Source organism: Talpa europaea (genome assembly GCF_964194135.1).
Source record: "Talpa europaea genome assembly, chromosome: 1".
NCBI lineage: Eukaryota > Metazoa > Chordata > Mammalia > Eulipotyphla > Talpidae > Talpa > Talpa europaea.
In genome coordinates this window covers 146,435,542-146,446,360 of record NC_140073.1, presented here as the reverse complement: position 1 = coordinate 146,446,360, position 10,819 = coordinate 146,435,542, and positions in this window count along the sequence as shown.

The following is a 10,819-nucleotide window of genomic DNA, read 5'->3' as shown; positions in this document are numbered from 1 at the left end:
ATTTAAAGATGATCACATTTGATGGAAAAGAATACTGTTTTCTTATGAAGCTCTACTTTACCAAGTAATAATAAGAAAACAATTTTGAGATTCAAGTTTCCTTGTAACTAAAGATACATGATATAATGCACAGGCATTTGAATTCTATAAAAACTGTGAAACCATTTTCAGTTTCTTGTATGACTGCCACAAGCTACTCAGAATGTCAGGAGAGACATTAAGATGCCATTGTATAAATTTGCACTTAAAGTTGCATCCAGACTTAAACAAAGCTGATTTGTATGGAGAGTTAAATCATTTTAGAAGAATTGTTTTTCAAAACTAATCAGCTCTAAATGTACTAAATTTTATACTTCAAAATAACTTAAGAAAAATTTACCCCAACATTGTCACAACCTAGACAATTCTCTTAATGTCTACCCTTAGAGTTACAATAGCACAAAGATCTCTCTCAAAGTTAAAATTTATAAGAAATTATTTTCTATTTTTCATTTGCAAGAGTGATTCCTTTTAACAATATTGATTGAAAATAAAGTTCCTAAAAGTATAAATTTGGTTTGTCTAAAAAATAAATCAGTAGAAAAGAAAACCAAAATCATAAAAATCGTAAAAATCTTACGATCATATAGGTATTTATTATTAATATTTACTTTATTATTATTAAGCATTGCATAAAATATGATCTTAATAGTATTAACAACCAAGATCTAATGTTAATAGAAGGAAGGAAATAATATATATAACATTGAAAGTTAATGAATTCAGAATTAAAAAGAGCTTACCAATGAACCATGAAGCTAATGTTTCTTCAAGGGCTATACTTCCTTTTGTGGGGATGGAGGTAGAATGTTTTATTACAGAGGTCTATTGTGTCAGGCAGAATTATGATGCTGTTACCATTTTTATTTAAAGAGCGAGAATAGTCTAAGGAGGTGTGTAAGGAAATGTATGTCCAATTGACAAGGGAGTAGACTTGGTTGATGATGGCTAATGTTACAGGTCAGCTTGACAGGGCGCCCAGGTAGAATTGGTTCTTCGAAAATATAAACAAAATTGATAAATCTGAAACGAGGCTAACAAAGGAAAGAAGGGAGAAAACATTAATAACAGAATTAGAAATGAAAGAGGAGAAATCACCACAGATGGCATGGTAATTATAAGAGATTACTATGTACCATATGCCAATAAATTTGATTACCTTGAAGAAATGGAACAAATTTCTATGACAATATGGATTTCCAAGACTAAACAAGGAGGAAACAGGGGAGTTGAGCAAACTTATCACAATCATGGAAATTGAAACAGTAATAAGTACTCTTCTCCAAAACAAAACCCAGAGCCAGATGGCTTTACAAGCAAATTCTATCAAACTCAAACTTTAAAGGGATAACATATGCTCATCTTACTCAATTTTTTCGAAAAAATCCAAGAAAAAGTCATGCTCCCACAACAGTTTATGATGCCAACTTTACCCAAATACCAAAACCAGATAAAGATAGCACAAGAAATTTGTAGACCATTATCACTGATGAATATTGATGCAAAATTCTCAAAATCCTAGCAAATCAAATTCAATAATACACTACAGTAATTATACATCATAATCAAATGGGAGGTATTCTAGCTATTCAAAGATGGCTTAATACACATAGCATAATTATGCCAATACAAAAGGTTAAAATACGTAATAACATTAGTAGATGAAGAGAAAGTATTTTATAAGATTAAGCACATATTCATGATAAAAACTCTAAACAAGATGGAAACAGAAGAAACTTAACGTAATAAAGGACAAATATCACGAGACCTCAACCAATATAATTCTTTTAAAGTATTTTTAAAAAGATTTATTTATTTATGCATACAAGAGCTGGGGTATAGGCCAGAGATACGGGGGGATGAGAGGATTCTCCAGGGATAGAGTGGTGAACAGAATAGTCAGATTGACTGAAGAACACTGTTGAGGAGAGCAGCAAGTGAGTCAGGAGAGGTCTGCTTCCCATGTGGGTTGCTCCCTGGCCAGCTGGGGATCAAACTCACACTGCAGAGGCTGTGGATTGCTCCATAGTGTGGTGCTTAACCCCTTGCACTACCAGGGAGGGCCCCGATATAATTCTAATTGGTGAAAAACTGAAAGCTTCCCCTTAAAGATCAGGAACGAGACAATGATACCCACTGCCACCACCTCTGTTTCATTTAGTGTTGGAGGTTTTAGCTGGAGTTATCAGACAACAAGAAGACATGAAAGGAAAGAAAACTATGAAGGAAATCTGGGGCACAACAAGGAAATTTGAGTATGGATTTGTTATTAGATGATAGCACTGAATCAACCATTAATTTATTACCATCATAGTTTTGGTCTTATATAGGAGATTGTCCTACCCACAGGAAATACATGGCATTTGTTGGAGTGAGATGTTTTGATACTTTTCAAATGATAAAACCAGGGGGAACGGGAGCTACAAAAGCAAGTAAATGATCAAATATTAGCAACCGATGAATCTAATGAAAAGGGGGGCAGAGGTTTTCTCTTTCATTTTTGGAAGGTTTGAAGTTTTTCAAAAAAGAAATTTTTCAAATAAATGAGCACAGGAGGCTCTCTGCAAGCTGGCCATGCTGTCTCCTTGGATGTGGGTTGTGGTTGTGCCGATGCCTCCAAATTCTATAATCCACCGAATTATCCACTCCAGGTGTGTGTACTCTTTTCTATAGACACTATTTATCAATCAAACTGTTTTGTTTTTGTTTTTTTTTTTGGTGGGACCCTTGCCAGCGGCCGGGGAACGAACCGGCGGTGCCAGAGGCTGTGGGCAGCTTCGCAGCCCAGCGCTCAACCGCTGCGCCACCAGGAGAGGCCCTCAATCAAACTGTTTTAAAGTGCTGCTTCATAACTAAGTGAGAAATACTCAAATATGAGCCATCGCCCATGTTCTCTGTGGAACAGGGTGAGGGTGGGGGTCCAGTTAATCAGACACTCACTTTTCTTTTGCACATCAAATACCAAATTTCACATTCAACGTTTACATCCAAGTTCAGTTTGGAAGTGAGCAGGAGCTGTATGAGGGAACTTAGAGAAGGCGTTCACTGGGGTGGGTCTGAGTTAGAAGCTTGAAGTTGATACAATTTTGAGGACTCTCTTAAAGGGAAACAATTTGAAATTATTACTGAAGGTAAATATTGACTTTGGAGGGGTCTGCCAGTGAGGAATCAGAAACTTGAGTATGTTTGTTTTTATGAGAAATCTGCCTCTGGTGTTTATTCTTCATTATTTTAAGTTGGGATAAGGGAAAAATTTAAGTTATTCTTGTTTTGAGTCTTCCTATTTCAATCATTACTCTATTTACTACATTCTTGCTGCTTTTTCTGCGCACCTCCAGTAAGAAGTCTTAGTTTTTTCATGACTAACGAAGCAACCCTCCTGGATTTGCTTTAAATCACAGGGAGTAAAGCACAAGATCTATGGACTTGTAGTATGGAGAAGGCAGGATTGGATAAAAATTTTGTCTTCTTCCTATCTAAAACTGCAAAAATTAAATACACCCCCCCCATCATCCTCAAACTCAGAACCTAGAGTGTGCCCCAGATATTACATAACAGTTCACCAAAGTCCAAATCAAGCTTCAGAAGCTTTCTTTGCTGGGAATCACTTTTCCTGCTTCATAGCAGAAAACTTCTGACCCAAGTTCCTACAGAATTTAGACTTTTGTGCTCTGAAGACCATGACACTACTATACTGGCCGACAGGAGCAAACGGATTGCTATCTTAAGTTCCAGGGTATGGTGTCTGCTTTTTCATGCCTCAAATAAAAGACATAAATTGCAGACGGTTGCATTTTAAAGTGGAGAATGTCTAGAGTAAGAGTGTGGGAAGAATGAACTCAGTGTGGCTACATAGCTTCTAACAAGATCAGGCCTTCCTTCTTAGCCCCTGTAAACTCTCCAGAATGCCAAAAGGGAAAACAAGAAAATACTATATTTCATGAATAGAAAAATGCATCTGGCTGATGTATACTTGTTTTTTTCCCTTAATTTTCATACTTAAATCACCAAATTAATGTAATTTCCTAGTTCCTTTTCCTAATTAAATTATTTTTTTTCTCTCTATCAGCCAACTAAGCTTACCAAGATAGTTGAGGGACGTAAACATTTTGGTTTTTTTGAAACAACTCATTTTGCTCCATTTAGACTGGTTTATGAAATCATGCTGAAAAGGCAATCAGCTTCCCTCTCTCTCCTCTCTGTCTCTTTAAGGAACTGACAAACATAAATAAATAAACCTCAGGCTTTCACTTACAAATGAACATATGCAGGGTCAGATGTATTTCTAAAAAAAAAAAAAAAATCACATGGAAAATTTATGCATTCTTCCTGCGTTGTATAAACTTCAAATCAGCGTCAATCAGCCAGTCTTGATTTGGTATCAATCCCCAGAAATGTGACTGGCAAAGTTTAAATAGGTTTCAGGACCAGCTAAAAGAGGGACAATCACTGGTGGATGAAAACCAGGTAATCTTTTGGAGGCAGCATCTGAGAGCACTTGGTAAAATCAGGTAACCTTTGCCGGGCCAACAGCCTCGGACTTATTAAGTCTTTCTTTCCAGCATGAAAGGCCATCGCTTGCTGACACTGTCCATGGACTCGTTTTATGCAGTACACAAAACAGATATGTTTTCCTTACAGGTCTGGCAAACAAGTCTTGTCTTTCATAATAAAGACACGTTTATTGATGTTGAGACAAGCCGAGTTCCCACTTCCACGTGTACTTGAATTCCTGGGCTGTGGCTGAGACTCTCTGGATGAGATGTGTGGAATCACTACAGGCCGCTAATTCAGACCTGACTGTTTGGAGTTAAAACTCCTTTTCTACAACTCAGGACACAACAAATAGTAAGCCCTTCTATTTTTGATAAAATGGTGTTCTAATCCTAGGGGTGATGAGTACAAGACAGATTTTCAGTCATTAATTGTAAACATTTTTGTGGTGGTAGAAATATATTTAGTATTTATTCTCTCTCCTGCTCTGTCCTTTTTGGGGGGACTCCAGTCTTTCTGGGCAGAAAAAACAAATTCCTTTTGATGGCAATTTGAGTCACAGTCATGATGGGAAGGGTGGAAGTTTCTTCAAGATCCTCCTTCCACAAGTCTCCTGGAGGATGCCTTAACTATTTTTTGGAATCTGGAGAAGAAAGCTGCTATCCACCAGCCTTGCAAGCCACTCAAGAACTCTTAGGAGACGGATGGAGAATGCATGTTCTCCTAGGATGAAAACCTCTTGAGGGTCAATTTTCTAATCCACTCTTAGATATTCAGAGTCCTGTTGGCGATGCCAGGCAGAGTCATTCACTGCAGAGAAAAGCAAAACCATATAATGCAACGTCATCATTCCTTAAAACTACTATTTCCATGCAATGGTAGTTAAACACATAAGCAGATAAAATTTGCACTAAGTACAGGGAAAAACATGGATTTTACATGAGACTGTAGCTTCTGCCTAACCAAATCCAGCCATTATTTAACAAATATTTGCTTAATATGCCAACAGGGAGAAAATTAACTTAAGGTTTGAGTGAAACCTTGCTCTGCTGACCAACAACCTCAGCAGAGGTAATAATGAGCAGTGATAGATGCTAAACACTCAGAACAAGAAGCAGATGTGAGAAGCAGAGAGAACTGAAGCTTATAAATAAACAGTGGCTAATTAACCCTAAGTGATTAGAATAGGCCACCTGGCTATTTTCGAGGTTATGAAATGAAGCAGAGGGAAAGTAAAAGGATGAATTCAGCAACCTCGGAGAGCTCAGCACAGAATTTTGTTTAGGGAGCCAACTTAGGGTTGACAAACTATCCCCAGAAATTACGCAGAGAAACCAGGAATTGTAACCCAAGTGCCAGGATGGCGCCATGAAACTAGGCTGTGACTGTCTTGACTGGTTTGCTAAACATGTGAATAATTACAAGGTGACTGGTGACAGCAAAGAGCAATTGATCTTTGGAGGGTTCGACTACTGCTCTTGGAAGGGGCATTGTAGATTACTTGGTGGACTTCTCTCTCACTTCAACATTCGTAGAAATTGAAACTGGAATTCAGGAAGCGTTCTGCCTAAGACCATGTGTCAGGCGAGCAACAGATGCAGAACTCTGTTTAATTCTTCTTTTGGAATCCAGGTACCCAGATTGCTAAAACTTGGCACAAACGAGAATGGCAAATGCCTACACAAATCGTCTCAGACACACTTACAAACATCTGTGTGGGTGTGCTTACCTGGCTTTTCACAGGGTTGTATTTGAAAATCTATTTGATAAATTATTTGCACGTATATGATTATATGAGACAGATGGGATCAGGAAAAGGATAAAATGCATGGGGTTGGTGTAATCCTTTGCAACTCTTGAAATTTCAATCTCAGATTCTGATGATGGAAACATAATAAAAAATGTGGTTTTTCCAAAAGCAACTTTTATTTATTTTTTAAAATCATGTAGTGAAAATGATGACTGATCCTGTAGAAGATTTTAAAATGTGGCCAGTTAAAAACATAATCCCTGGTAAATGGGCAAACTAGATATGATTACCAAGGTGGCCTGGCAAGGTCAGTTTGGTATGGGTTAGGATATTGTGTATGGAAGCTTGAATGTGATTATCTGCATTAAGAGATGAACTGCTTGGATGACTAGAATGTGTTCCTTACTGTAATATCATGCTCATTCATCCTACATTATTTTATTTAAAAATCTTGAAGCCTGCCATTCTACCTCAAAAAGATGAGTTTTACATTCAGATATTTTTAAAAGACCCTGCTAACACATTTCTTATTTCTTATCATGTACTGATATATTGATTGGCTTTCATAGTTTTTAATCAGTTAGTAGATTCCTTCAGAAAATGTAGAGTGATTCAATTATTGATGGATGGAGACATTCAATGGGTGAAGTCTAGAACTGCCGAATAATACTTAGAAAGCAGCATTAATACTATCTGACTTTCTAGTCGTTTCTTTATTTATGTTTAGCAAATTGTTGACCAAATGTATATACTTACGCAGAACCTAGTGTAGATAAGACAATTCAATGATATCCTGAAATACTTTTTTCTTCTGCATTGTTTCTGGTTAGCTAAAGATAGAACAGAGGGGTGAATGGAAAATTGATATGGTCACCAGTCAGCAGACTTTCTGATGGAAAAAGAAGAGAAGCTTGCTGTAATTTGACACACTTACCATGTGGGGGTTCTGTGCATAGACCTTATAAAGCTTCATCAAATGCCACCTTATCAACTGTCCTCCACAAGCAGAGTTTTATAGCTATTTTCAATTTCTACACCGAGTTTGTAAGTGTTGTTCCCTTTCCCAAACCTTTCCATCTAACAGTTCACCTTTACTTGTTCTTCTGCTAGGAAGGGAATGGAGCAGACACAAATGTTACCTCAAATAGAATGGTAAGATCCAATGCAAATTGGCAGATTCACATTAAGTACCTACCCTGTGCAAGGTCCTGTATGACATTCTCAAACGCACCAGGACTTTGAAGTTAATCATGTTCATGGACTTCGTTGATACAGTTCTTAGGGTCCTGACCCTGGGAATGTCCAGATTTTAGTAGGTTCCTGTCTTTAAATTCATCAACAAAATGTGTCTGTGAGAATGTTAGTCCATTCCAAGGGTTTGGGAGGCCTGCTGGTATATTGCTTCTGCAGTGGTGAGGGGTGATTGAGAGGTTACACACTGAACTTCAATCTCTCTTTTCATGAAAAACAATAAAACATATTGAGAACTTTTTAAGTTTGAGATAATATTGGTTTACAACACTGTATAGGATTCAGAGATATAGGATCACACCCTTCAGATGTACGTTACCACACCACACCCAGCACTAAGGCACTGAACGTTCTGTACCATAATCCATTGTATGCCTCCCCACTTTGGTATCCACCCTCTCCCTCTGGTAGCCTCAGTTCTACAGTCAGATTTCTAGGGTGAGAAGAACATTTTCAACCCCTGCCCTTTGCTATCTAAATGTATCCATATGTATGATGCCTACATGAAGTAATTGTTCCAGATAATTTTTTTGAAAGAGAATAATTTAATAAATATGGACTCATCCGTAAACCAAGATTGAAGTATCAAGGTGCTAATTGTGGTAGAAATGATGTGAACTTAAAAAAAAAGGGAGTTTGAGATCGACTGGATGTAACAGACAAAACAGAGTCTACATTAAGATTTTATTTATTTATTTATCTATTTTTAAAAGATTTATTTATTTATACAAGCTCTGGGTACAGTCAGAAGCGCGGGAGGGTGAGAGAATTCACCAGAGCCAGAGCGGGGAGCAGAGCAGGCAGAAGGACCGAAGTACACTGCTGAGGGGAGCAGCAGGCACGGGCAGGAGAGGTCTGTCACGCCATATGGGACACTTGCCGGCGGCCGGGGATTGAACCATCGCTGCAGAGGCTGCAGGCAGCTTCACAACCCAGCGCTCAACCGCTGCGCCACCGGGGAGGCCCTACATTAAGATTTTAAACAAGATTATGTCAGGAGCCTCCCAACAGGTTTCCTTTCTTCCTATTGTGCTCGCTCTAAGTTATCCTACACTTTCAAGTCTTTAAAATTATCTTGTTAATTGTATGTTACTTACTATCTCGAAAGTCTCCAAGGAAATAAAATGTAAACACTTTCTTTATAGCAACTGATACAGGTTCTCATAACATCAGTTTTTCCATTCTACCTCCCACTTCTGCAAAGTACGTCTCTACCTTATTATTCCACATCCATTTGTAGGCCAATTCCTTTAATACAATGGGCCCAGAACTAGTGATAGTCATTTCCTGCCTGGGCCCTCAGCACCTCCTTCTTTCCACTCTTCTCTCCACTTTCTGTCTTACTAGTTTTCAGAATGAATCCTTGCACTAAAATCCCCATTTATACCCTCTATTTTTCACCATTGTTAATTAATGCACAGAAGGGTCAGTCTCCACATTAAATAAGCAGCAGAAAGTTTGGCCTTCTAGAGTTGGATACTTGTGTGACCCTGTCATCACTGAGATTGTCAGCTCACAGGGAGATATGGTGTATTTGTCAGGAATCTCCTTTGGACGGCATGTTTAGGTATGTATGATAATGTGTAGGCACTTAACCTTGCTGCGACAATCCAGGTCTGCTCCTTAAAATACCACTCACACACCTAAATCAACATGGCTGGTCCCTGGCAAATTGGGGTTTTGCTCCAAGATGGGTGATTCACTCTATTAACTTACTAGCACAACCTAACTAAATGAGTTGTTCTTTCTGAAATAGGGCTCCTACACTCCGCATGCTTAGAACCAATGAGAATGGGGAAAAAGAAAGGAAGATTTTTGAGTGAGGGTAATCTTTAGGGCATAGATTCTCTAGTACTTAGAACAGAAGAGGGAATTAGAAGACACAGTTTTTAGTAAGAGTGTATAATAGAAATCCAGAAAAAGAAAATTAAAATGGTTCTAAGAAAGGAAGATGATTAAAAATACTACTGAATGAATTAAAAAAAAATCGCTTGAAAATGCCAGATGCTGCTAAGAAAGTGGAGCAACTGGAACTCTTATACATTGCTGGCGAAAATGAGAGTGATTCAACCACAGAGCAGGGCAGTTTGGGGGTTCCTATAAAGTTAAAGCTACACTTGCCTTATGACCTGGCATCCCATTCTTAGGTTTTTAGCCATATGGAGTTAAAACTCTTGTTTATGGAAAACCTGAACATAAGCATTTATAGCTATTTCTATTCATCACCAAAAGCTGAAAACAGTCAGTGTCTTTTAGTGCGTGAACAAACAATCTTCGGGGCCCTGATAGAATGGAAAACACTTCATGTCAGACCATAACAAGCACATGCAAATCTTGGGCTGGATCACAAAAGCATTATGCTGAGTGTGAGGAGACACTTCTAAAAAGCTTACCTACTGCATGCATCTTTCTATATGGAAGTCACACCAAGGCAAAGTTACAATGGCAGAAAACAGATCCCAGGTTGCTGGGGGGTAGAGGTAGAGGAAAGGGTCTATAAAGGGTCAAATGAGGGATTTTAGGGGTACCCTGGCATATTTTGTGTGCTGATTATTGTACTGTTTACGTACATTTATACATGTTTTAAAATTCATGGAACTCTATGACTCAAAATGTCAATTTTACTATATATCAAATAAAAATTAAATTTTAAAATCAAAGTAAGAAGATGGGAAGAAAAGCATATCTAGCACAAACTATTCTTTCTTTAAAACATTAAGTACAATTTTTACAGAAGAATCCAGGCCAAAGGGGTTGCTTTCTAGATGCACAAGGAAGTTACAGAGAGAAACTGAATACTTACCAGATGAACGAGTAGGAATTCATCATTTTATTTTTTCAGTTTGAATAAAACTAGTTTCTTGATAGGCAAAATTGGGAATTACATGAGGAATTTATGTTTATATTATGATTGAAACCACAGAGAAGCCACATTTTACCCTTTGCATATTCATAGCTTGAAAAAGAAAATTTACTAAAATGTGTGCCTATAAAAAATATTTCCTGAGGAAAGTTTAAAGTTTAAATCAACATATTATCTTTGGAAATGACATTTGCTAATGGAAAACCATTGGCTTCTTTAATAGGCAACTTTCTCTTCTAACTTTTATGGCTTTGAGTGTGGTTTGCCATGGACAGAGACCAGAACAGAGATGGCAAATTCCAGTTTTTCCCTTCTCTCGTTGGCTTTACTTGTTCATGCTTTTCATTCCTGAGAATTTATGGCCTTAATCAGCAATCAGGAGACACAGCTTTGTTGCTTACATGGCAAGATGTGACTTTCTG